Source organism: Pipistrellus kuhlii, unplaced genomic scaffold (genome assembly GCF_014108245.1).
Source record: "Pipistrellus kuhlii isolate mPipKuh1 unplaced genomic scaffold, mPipKuh1.p scaffold_m20_p_9, whole genome shotgun sequence".
Classification (NCBI taxonomy): domain Eukaryota; kingdom Metazoa; phylum Chordata; class Mammalia; order Chiroptera; family Vespertilionidae; genus Pipistrellus; species Pipistrellus kuhlii.
In genome coordinates this window covers 34,767,843-34,778,551 of record NW_023425595.1, presented here as the reverse complement: position 1 = coordinate 34,778,551, position 10,709 = coordinate 34,767,843, and positions in this window count along the sequence as shown.

Below are 10,709 nucleotides of genomic sequence, written 5' to 3'. Positions count from 1 at the left end.
GACCAGACAGGCGTTCCATGCTCTGGTGACGATGTGCTCGATGGGCGCGTACCATAGGCTGAATAACAGCCTCCAAAGATGACCACATCCTAGCGTCCAGAGCCTGCGAATGCTGCCTTCTACAGCAACAGGGACTTCGCAGATGTGATTAAATTAAGGAGTTTTGAGAGTATCCTGGAATTTTGATGTTGCCTTTCCCCCTCGATTATATAATAGTTTGGAGCCAATATATTTCCCAGGAAATAGACGTGTGCTCTGTCTGACCTGGATGGGTGCCCTCATCTGTGTCTTTTCACCTGGGCCCACCTTATGAAGCCACGTTGTCACTTTACCTCCTGGACAGTTTCTTTCGAACATCCCACAAGCCCTTTGAGCCTACGTAATACCACACACTGACCTAATGCCACACACTGGCTCCTCCTGCGTTCCCTAGCTGCCATTGGCAACCCCCTCCCTTCCCCTTCCCCCCCTCCCAATTCAGCACTCTGGGGTCATCCGGACTCTTCTCTCTCTGTCACTTTCCACAGTCCGATATTTGGAAAGTCCGGCCATTTCTTGGGCACCTCTCTCAACTCCCATCCCCTTTTCTCTGTCCCCGCTGCCTTTACTGCAGGCCAGACCCCTGTCCCCTCTTTCCTGGGCCCCGTTACATTCTCCTCCCAGTTTTGCTGTCTCCAGGCTGGCCACCACCAGCCCCTTCCCCACACAGCAGCAGCCAGAGGGAGTTGTTAAAACCCATATCAGAACATGTATTAAGGTGACCAGACGTCCCGCCTTTGGCGGGACAGTCCCGATTTCTAACAATTAGGATTCTTAAAAAAATAAAAAAATAAAAAAAATCGGGGCTTTCTTAAAATGCCGCGAGACACGGGACAAATTGATAAAAATCGGGACTGTCCCACCAAAAGCGGGATGTCTGGTCACCTTAATACACCCTGCTCTCCTCGCTCGGGCAGAGCCAGTGAACCAGGGTTGTTTTGGTTTCCAGGAGCCAGTGGCGGCCTTGCCCTTGCCCTTCCCCAGGATTTCTTAAGGGGCCACGCCTGCTGATGGCAGGCGGCCTCCCGCCACGTCCCTGCCTACGGGATTGTGATGCCCAGTTCCAGCCCAAAGCCAGCTGCAGTCCTTCCTCTGTGGCCTCCGCTGTGACCGGAAGGACCCTGCACTGCGAGGCCAGCAGAGTCCTTCAAAGGCCTGTGCAGCCTGAGACCCACCTCGGTGCTGACAAGCGCAGGCAGCCGCTCCCGCCATCAAACACCATTGACAGCGACAACAGTCTGGGAAAGGACTTCTATAATTCCGAGTTTGGGAAAGAGTCAGTTATCCCCTTTGTTTTATAACTTGAACAATATCTATTACAGCTAGCTAAGAATTGCTTTGGGTTGCCCATGACTGATGGACATAATGTTGCATTTGTAGATATTTAAACACATATTAATATTTTAAAAGAATTTTTAGAAGATTTTTAAAATGTGTTTTTATTGATTTCAGAGAGGAAGGGAGTGGAAGATAGAGATAGAAACATCAATGATGAGAGAGAACTGATGAGAGAGAATCATTGATTGGCTGCCTCCTGCACGCCCCCTACTGGAGATGGAAACAAACCTGGGTATGTGCCCTTGACCGGAATAGAACCTGGGAGCCTTTAGTCTGCAGGCTAATGCTCTATCCACTGAGCCAAGCTGCCTAGGGCAATGGTGGGCAAACTGCAGCTCGCGAGCCATATGCGGCTCTTTAGCTCCTTGAGTGTGGCTCTTCCACAAAATACCACGAGCAGGTGCACACAGTGCTATTGAAACTTCATGGCCCATGCGCAGAAGTCGGTTTTCGGCCTGGGCGAGTCTATTTTGAAGAAGTGGCGTTAGAACACTCAAGGGGCCAAAGAGCCTCATGTGGCTCTCGAGCCACAGTTTGCAGACCACTGGACTAGGGCTACACACATATTATGGTAATTTTGATGGGTTCTTTGTTGTTGTTGTTGTTTGTTTTTTCTGATCACATTTTGGAGAGAATATATTTTCCTTCTCAGGGCTTAAATATTTGCCTACGTGCTTGAAAAGCTTATGGCCCCTGAGTCATGAGGCCCTGGGATTATAAAAAGGTAATCTCTGGGTCTCTGTGAAGAGGCCTGGCCCACCAGACAGTTTAGAGCTGAGCTCACACCAGAGCTGGGTGGCTGGGGTGGGAGGTTCCCAGCTCCTCACACAGGGGCCTCAGCGTCACCCCTGATGTGCCATAGAGGGCCTGGGGGTGAGAAGAGGGGGAAAGAGGCTTTGGGTGGGGAGGAAATTCAGAGCACCTCCTTGTCTCACCTTGTGCCCTCCTGCTGTTCTCTTGCCCACCCTGCCTCCACCCCACGTGTTGCTGGCTCAGATGTAGCTCTCCTAAGTGTGGCTCCTCCGAGAACGTAAGGCCCTGAGTTGAATAAAGGAAGAGGGATCAGAGCTGTTGGCTCTCCCACACCTCAGTCTCATTCTCAATATTCCATTTTCCCAGCATCCGACCACACAGGGCTGTCTGTATAGTAGAGAGTATAGAGACTGGGGGCTTATAAAGGCCTGACTCATGCTAGCTCCGCCTTGAATTAATTCCTTGGTTTGGAGCAAGCCACTTCCTCTCTCTGAGCCCTGGTTTCCTCGTCTGCCTAATCATTAGGCCCTAATAAATTCAACTCATGGACTACTGTCAGGATCAATATGAAGGCACTAGCATATGTTTGGCAGTCCGTAGGCACTTGGCAAAGGATAGTTTCCCTCCCTCAAGCCATTTCTGAACCCACAATCTCACCAAGTTTGGTGCACCCTGTTTTGGTTTCCTCCTCTTTTTAGGTAAGTCCTTGCCCCCAGGTCCCCAGGATGACAATCCTGTGTGAGAAAGGGAATGAGAAGTCCATTTGCATCATACCTGATATGCGCCATTGCAGGGCTGGGTGTTTTAAGCAGGTGACATTATCACTATTTAAATCCGGCCAGAGAGAAATATTTTTCTTATTTCAACAGGTCCTGCTCCCCTTTTCTCACCCTCAGTATCCCCAGTGCTCTGCTACTCTGCAGAGAGGCAGAAGGCAAAATGTGGATCCTCTTGACCAAATTTCAAGCCACGCCCTCCCTCCCCTTTAGTCATCAAGAGAAAATTGATTCTGACTAAAAACTATTTCCCCTGACCATTTCACTTGACTCTACTGTTTAAGCCCAGAAGGAAGGCATATCGCTTAAAATAGAAAAAAAAACAATGTAATCACTTAATTTCAGTGCTCATCATCAAAGATTCTGAGTCAGCAAACCAGTATGATGGATTGTGGCCAATGAATTTTCCTTTCAGAAAGTGGATGGCTGGGGTCCAGGTTTCAACAAAACTGCAGTCACCTTGCGAAAGAAGGCGGCACAACTTGGCACACTTTTCTGCTCTCCACCATAATGCCATTCTCATATCCAGAGCAATGCCTAAAGGAATCCAAGCAAGTAGCAAGGTCTCTAAATTGTCTTCCAGTGACCACCACCACCATCATCACCACTATCATCACCACCATTTAGCCATCTCCATATCCACCCCCATCAGCAGCAGCAGCAGCAGCAGTAGTACCACAACAATCAGCACCACCATTACCGCTATTATCACCATCACCACTACGTCTGTCATCACCACCACAGTAACCAATGTCATCAGTAACGTTGTTCCCCAAAGTTACCCAGCTGGTAAGAAATAGGGCTGGAATTCAAAATGTGGTTGCTCTGACTCTAAAGCCCAAGTTTTTTTCTACCGTGATATAATTTCTCTCCTGTGTTTCCTCTTATCTCTATGACCCACCTCTTCCTTTGCTTGTCAGCTCTGGTCAGATCTTCCCCCTCTTCAATGCTCCCTAATTTTTGGCACCCTCTCAAGAGTAAATTACTTCTTTCACCCACGTGCTTTGTATAATGCACTTTTGGCTACCTTATATCAATGCTTACTATAGTCTAGTCCAGTGGTCGGCAAACTCATTAGTCAACAGAGCCAGATGTCAATAGTACAATGATTGAAATTTCTTTTGGGAGCCAAATTTTTTAAACTTAAACCTCTTCTAATGCCACTTCTTCAAAATAGACTCGCCCAGGCCACGGTATTTTGTGGAAGAACCACACTCAAGGGGCCAAAGAGCCACATGTGGCTCGTGAGCAGCAGTTTGCCAACCACTGGGCTAGTCTAACTTTTGAGAGCAGAAGCTGTTTATTGTTCAGTCTATCCCCCGATGCCCCAAATTTGGCTCATTAGTTATTTAAAGGTTTATAGTCTGAATCCATACATAAATATGGGTGCATAGATAGAGGACTGAAGAGACAGGTGGATAAAAGGATGAGTGGATGGGTTGATAAGTGCATTAATAAATGATTAAGGATAACTCTACAATCTGCATTTATAAACTCCATTCTTATATTGCTAAATGCCTATTTGAACTTTTCACTTAGCCGCCATTTAAAACTAAACCTGTACGAAAATGAACTCCACCCTTGCTGATTCCTTATCTCTTTTTCTGACAATGACACAGTTCCGCTATTTTTTGCCTGTGTCCCCTTCACTGGTCCTCTGATGGACTCATTCAGTCAATGATACTTTTTTGCTTGTTTTCTTCGGCTACCTCCTTTGTATCAAACACAGCTCAGGAACAAAAGGGGGGCAATGCAGCAAGAGTGCAGTGAACAGTGGGATACTATATGAAAGCAGCTTGTTGGTAACTTGAGCCATGCCAATGTGGGGTATTGAAGACCATGGTGGGGAATCAGAGGTTATTCTAAGAGCAGTGGAAGCCACTGAAAAGTCACAAACAGGATAATGCCGTGACCCCTCTGACAGGTAGTCAAGGAGCTGCCCTCAAGAGCCAGGTGCAGATGATAGCTGCTAGGTGAGTTACCTGTGGTTACGAGGAAAGGAATCCCTCTGATCCCATTTACACTGCCATAGTGCACAGAAAGGAAAGCATCCAACTGCTTTTGGTAAAGTCATCATAGCACTGTGGACCATCCAGACAAAAAGGTACAGCAAAAAGAAGACAGACCAAGCTTAAGCAAAAAGCTCTTAACATTTTAGTAAATAGAATTCTGAAGAACATTAAAAGAATCACACCCCTCAACCAAATGGGCATTATACCAAAAAGGCAAGAATGGTTTATTCATCTCCTATATTAGAATTGAATATGTGGGAAGTCAAAGTGGAAAAGACATGATCATCTCTGAAAAAAACGGAGAAGACATTTGATAGATTCACCATATGTTCTTGTTATTTATATATTTGAATTTTAGAGAGACAGAAACATCTACGAGCAAAACATCAATTTGCTGCCTTCTGTATGTTTTCCTAGGTTTGGAGCCGAAATCCCAGGTAAATACCTTGATCAAGAATGGAACTGGCAACCTCTTCATGCACGAGGACAATGCTCTACCAATGAGTCACATGGGCCTGGACTCACCATATATTCTTTTAAAAAAATTAAAAAAAAATTATTTTAGCCGAAACTGGTTTGGCTCAATGGATAGAGCGTCAGCTTGGGGACTGAAAGGTCCCGGGTTCGATTCCGGTCAAGGGCAAGTACCTTGGTTGCGGGCATATCCCCAGTAGGGGGTGTGCAAGAGGCAGCTGATCGATGACTCTCTCATCGATGTTTCTAACTCTATCTCTCTCCCTTCCTCTCTGTACAAAATCAATAAAATATATATATATTTAAAAAAATTATTTTAGAGAGAGGGAGAGGAACAGGGATGTAGACACATTGATAAAAGAGAAACATCGATAAGGGAGAGACATTGATCAGACATTGATCCCACATGCACACCCCCTACTGGGGACTGAGCCTGCAACCCAGGCATGTGCCCTGACCAGGAATCAAATCATGTTATCCTGGTTCATGGCCGATGCTCAAACGCTGAGCCTCACAGGCTGGGCTCACCATATATTCTTCACTGTAAAAATTTCTTAGTAAAATTGGAGTGAATGAATAATTACAAAATATTTTATGCCAAAAATAACGTCATATTTAATGGTGAGATACTGGAAACATTCCCATTAATGTTGAGGACAATAATTTTAGAAGTACATTAGGAGCAATTGGATAAGAGAAAGAAATAAGAGGTATAAATAAAAATGAAAAGGCTGCATTTTCATTTTTGTGAACAAATTCAAGATCATCTAAACTATTTTTAAAAAATATATATTTTATTGATTTTTTTACAGAGAGGAAGGGAGAGGGATAGTTAGAAACACCAACGAGAGAGAGAAACATCGATCAGCTGCCTCCTGCACACTCCCTACTGGGTATGTGCCTACAACCACGGTACATGCCCTTGACCGGAATTCATCCTGGGACTCTTGAGTCTGAAGGCTGATGCTCTATCCACTGAGCCAAATCGGCTAAGGCTACACTATTAAATCTAATTAGAGAGTTTAGTATGGTTACTGAATAGAGACCAAGACATGCAAAAATTCAACAATCCTGTTGTTTGTAATCACAATAAAAGATATTTAAATCTTGGCTGGGTGGTTCAGTCTGTTGGGGTATGGTCCTGTACACCGAAAGGTTACAGGTTCTATCCCCAGTGCAGGTTTGTATAGGAGGCAGCCAATCAATGTTTCTCTCTCATATTGAAATTCCTCTCTCTCTCTCTCTCTCTCTCTCTCTCTCTCTCTCTCTCTCTCTCTCTTTCCCTCTCTCTCTCCTTCCCTCTCTCTCTAAAATTAATAAAAACATATCCTCAGGTGAGGATTAAAAAAAGAAAAGAAAATGCCATTTCCAATCACAACAAAAATCATCACACAAGAACACAAAGAACTGAATAAACAGAAAGCTTTGCCATCTTTATGAGTAGAAAGTCCCAAAATCACAAAGTGGAAATTCTTCTTAAATATTTAATAAATTCAATGCAATCCCATAAAACATTTTACGAAAGGTTTTCAGATAATTTGACAAGCTGATCCTCAGATTAGTATGGAAGAATTAAGGACAAGACTTCCAATGCAGTATAAGCGCTGTGAGAGCAAAGATGTTTGTCTATTTTGTTTAATCCCATGTCTCAGAGCCTGGAACAGTGCCCGGCACCTAGTAGGTGCTCAAAAAATACTTGTGAACACAAATGAATGACAACTTAGAAGAGGAAGGATAAGAAGAGAAGGAGGATCCTAGCTGGTTTGGCTCAGTGGATAGAGCATTAGTCTGCGAACTGGAGGGTTCCAGGTTTGATTCTGGTCAAGGGCACATGCCAGAATTTCGGGCTCGATCCCCAGTAGGGAGCACGCAGGAGGCAGCCAATCAGTGATTCTCTCTCATCATTGATGCTTCTATATCTCTCTCCTTCTCCCTTCCTCTCTGAAATTAAGAGAGGAGAGATAAAAAGAAGAAGAAGAAGAAGAAGAAGAAGAAGAAGAAGAAGAAGAAGAAGAAGAAGAAGAAGGAGAGATGGAGGAGTGTTTTACCCTATCAAATATTAAGTTCTACAATAATTTTAGTCTATAAGATAGACTCAGGGGTTAGTAACCAATAAAACTGAATATAAAATTTACAAACACCTAGAGATAACATCTGTGCCTCAGATGTATCTCAGCTCCAGGTCCAGAAAAGCAACAAAACCAAGTCAGTGGCCCCATGGTTGACCTCAGGACCAGTTGCATTGAATGACCCCCTGCCCTGGTGCTGGCCAATCAATCAGTAGAGACCACAACCCTGAAAGTACACACCTGGAAAGCTGCTGAATATTGAAATCTTCTCCTGGAACCTCCTCTAAAATCTCCACCCTTGAAACCCTAGGATGGAGGACCAAGTGCCCTCTCCCTGGAGCATGTCTCTCCCTCTCCCTCTCCCTCTCCCTCTCCCTCTGCTCCCTGCCCCAGGCCTGTTACCATTAGCTTCCTCACTCCCAAGCTCCAGGAGCCCTTCCTTTACCTCTAGAACTTGTTTCCTAAGCCCATTTCTTTAAGGAATTACTTTTTCTACTTCTATGATTTACCAAAAAAAAAAAAAAAAAAAAAAAATTCTCTTACAAAAAATATTAGAAACAGATCCACATAAATATGAAAACTTGTTATATACTAGAGGAGGCATTGTCAGCGAGGCAAGGACAGACTAGCTAAATAACCATACTTAAAGAATTGGCTATTTATATGAAAAAAAATTGCATCCTTATCAATATTAATTAGGGTTTGCATTCTGATATGCACATTATGGAAGTGTCCTAAACAGAAATGGGTTTCTTTTCTCTCATAAGAAGAATTCTAGAAACAAAAAAAGGAAAAGAATTAAATGAGAAATAAACAAAAGTGTCCAGAGTTAGATTGGTGCCGCAGCCCACAAGGTCATTCACGCTCCAGATTCTTTGTCTGTCCCATCACAATCCTTAGCTCGCAGCTTCTCTCTTCAAGCTTGTCCCTGCCTGGTGTCAAGGGCGATTCCCCTCTAACCCACGTCCATCTTTCAGAAAAGAAGTGACACAGAGAGTGTCAGAGCCAAACCAGGTCTGTCTGACTCCAAAATCTTACATTTCTGATGGGAGAGCTCCTACTCATCTCTCATTAGTCACTAATTCAGCACCTTGTGATGAATCTTTCTTATGTTCACCACACTGTTTTCTAATTCTGTCCCGTTCTCCCCATTCACCCATAAAACATCTAACTGAGCCCCACCCACCTCCATCCTACTGTGATATAGGAGCTAAGCTCCTTCTATGTCCCACAAGATAGAGCGGGTATCAGGAGAGTTATGCAGAATTGGGGCTAAGAAGTGTCAGGCCAGATTATATTGTTCATAGAAACGTGTTTCCTAACGACTGGACAACAGTGCAGGCATCGTTTTATTTGTGGAACTCAGATCAAATTACCCTGAGGCAAAGACCCAAGTAGGAGGAAGTCTAGCAGATAATTGACGAATCAGAATTGTCTTCTCATTCTGTTTGATTTCAAGGTTTCAAAACAAAACAAAACAAAACAAAAGAAAGCAAAACAGCTGTGCTTTGCAAATCAGTTCCCAATCTAAACACATAAAGAACTTTCTTGCCCGGAAACACCAATGTCCCTGGCTTAGATGATGCTGAACACTCTGCCTGTATTGGAGAGAAACAGAGCTGAAGGCTAGTGAATGAACCTAGGTGTAGGGAGTAGAAGACAGGGTAGGAGACATAAGTGGAGGGACATCAAGAAGAGACCTAAAGGGACTTGGGAGAGCAAGGGGTCTTCCTAGAGCAGATGTCCAGATGGCTGGCCTGCCTGGGAAGCTCCACCTATGGATTTCCGGTGGGTTCTTTGAATCCTAATAGCTGCTATTTATTGAACCTTTGCTAGATGCCAGACGTGGTCAGCGCTTTTAGTGCATTATCTCATTTTCTTACTATTGTGCTTTTTAAAATATTTATTATTGAGAATAGTATAGTTGTGATATATGTTTTTATTGATTTTAGAGAGAGGAAGGGAAAGGGAGTGATAGTCAACATGAGAGAGAAACATCGATTGGCATGCTCCCACCAGGAACAGAGCCTACAAAACAGGCATGTGCCCCGACCAGGAATTGAACCAGCAACCTCCTGGCACACGGGATGACACTCAACCAGCTGAGCCCCACCGACCAGGGCTCTTAATGTCATTCTTAGAATAATCTTGCATGTTCATAAGTAGCAACCCCATTCGTAGAGGCAACTAAAGGTCAGGAGGTTGCAGCTAAGAAACAAAAAAGCTAGGCTGCGATTTGGCTCAGAGCTTCTGCTCTGAGTCCTTAACCATCCTCACAAATCACTTTGAGGCAACTCTTGCTTCCTCTACTTCAAACATGAGGTGACTGAGGTCCAGGGATGACCCAGCCTGCCCAGTGACACAGGTAGTTAAGTGTCAGAGCCAAGCCAGGTCTGTCTGACCCCCATATCTACTCTCCCACCCAGGGAGAACAAGATCAAAAGTCGGTGTAAGGAACATGCCGGAAATCCCTTACGTGTCAGGCCGCCGCTTTCCTAGGGCACTGCCCCTTTGCTTCCCCTGCACCCCAGCTTCACCACTTAGAATCTCCTTCTCACTGCCTCCTCCTGGGCTGAATGGACAGGGACAGGGTAGTTCTTGGGAGTCTCTAAGATAGCCCTTGCCCCAAAGAAAGGAACAGACAGGGTACCAACCAGCCTGTTGGTCCCCATCCCCACACATCGGAGCCAGGCCTGTGCATAAATGCTTGGATCAGGAGGCAGCCAAAATGGGTTCAAATTAGGCCTGGTGACTTTGGCCAATCACAGTAGCTCCCTTTTTAAAAAGTATCTATCCTGGCCTTGGCAGGGTAGCTTAATTGGTTAGAGCACATGTGTTAAACACAAGGCCCGAGGGCCAAATCCGCCCCGCCAGGCCTTGCAATGTGGCCCGCACCGCGCTGTCATCACTGCACTCCGCTGCGTTTCCATCACAATGACAGTTTATGACTGTTCAGTAAACCATTCGGCCCGCGATTTAGGCTGGATTTTAGATTTTGGCCCCTTCTCTGATTGAGTTCGACACCCCTAGGTTAGAGTGTCCTCCCAATACACCAAGGTTGCCAGTTCTGTCCAAGTCAGAGCACATACAGGAATGAACCAAGGAATGCATAACTAAGTGGAACAACAAATCTGAACCAACGAATGCATAAGTGGAGCAACAAATCCATGTTTCTCTCTAACTCAAATCCTATATAATAATCCTATATAATAAAGAGGTAATATGGACATTGACCCTCATGCTATCAC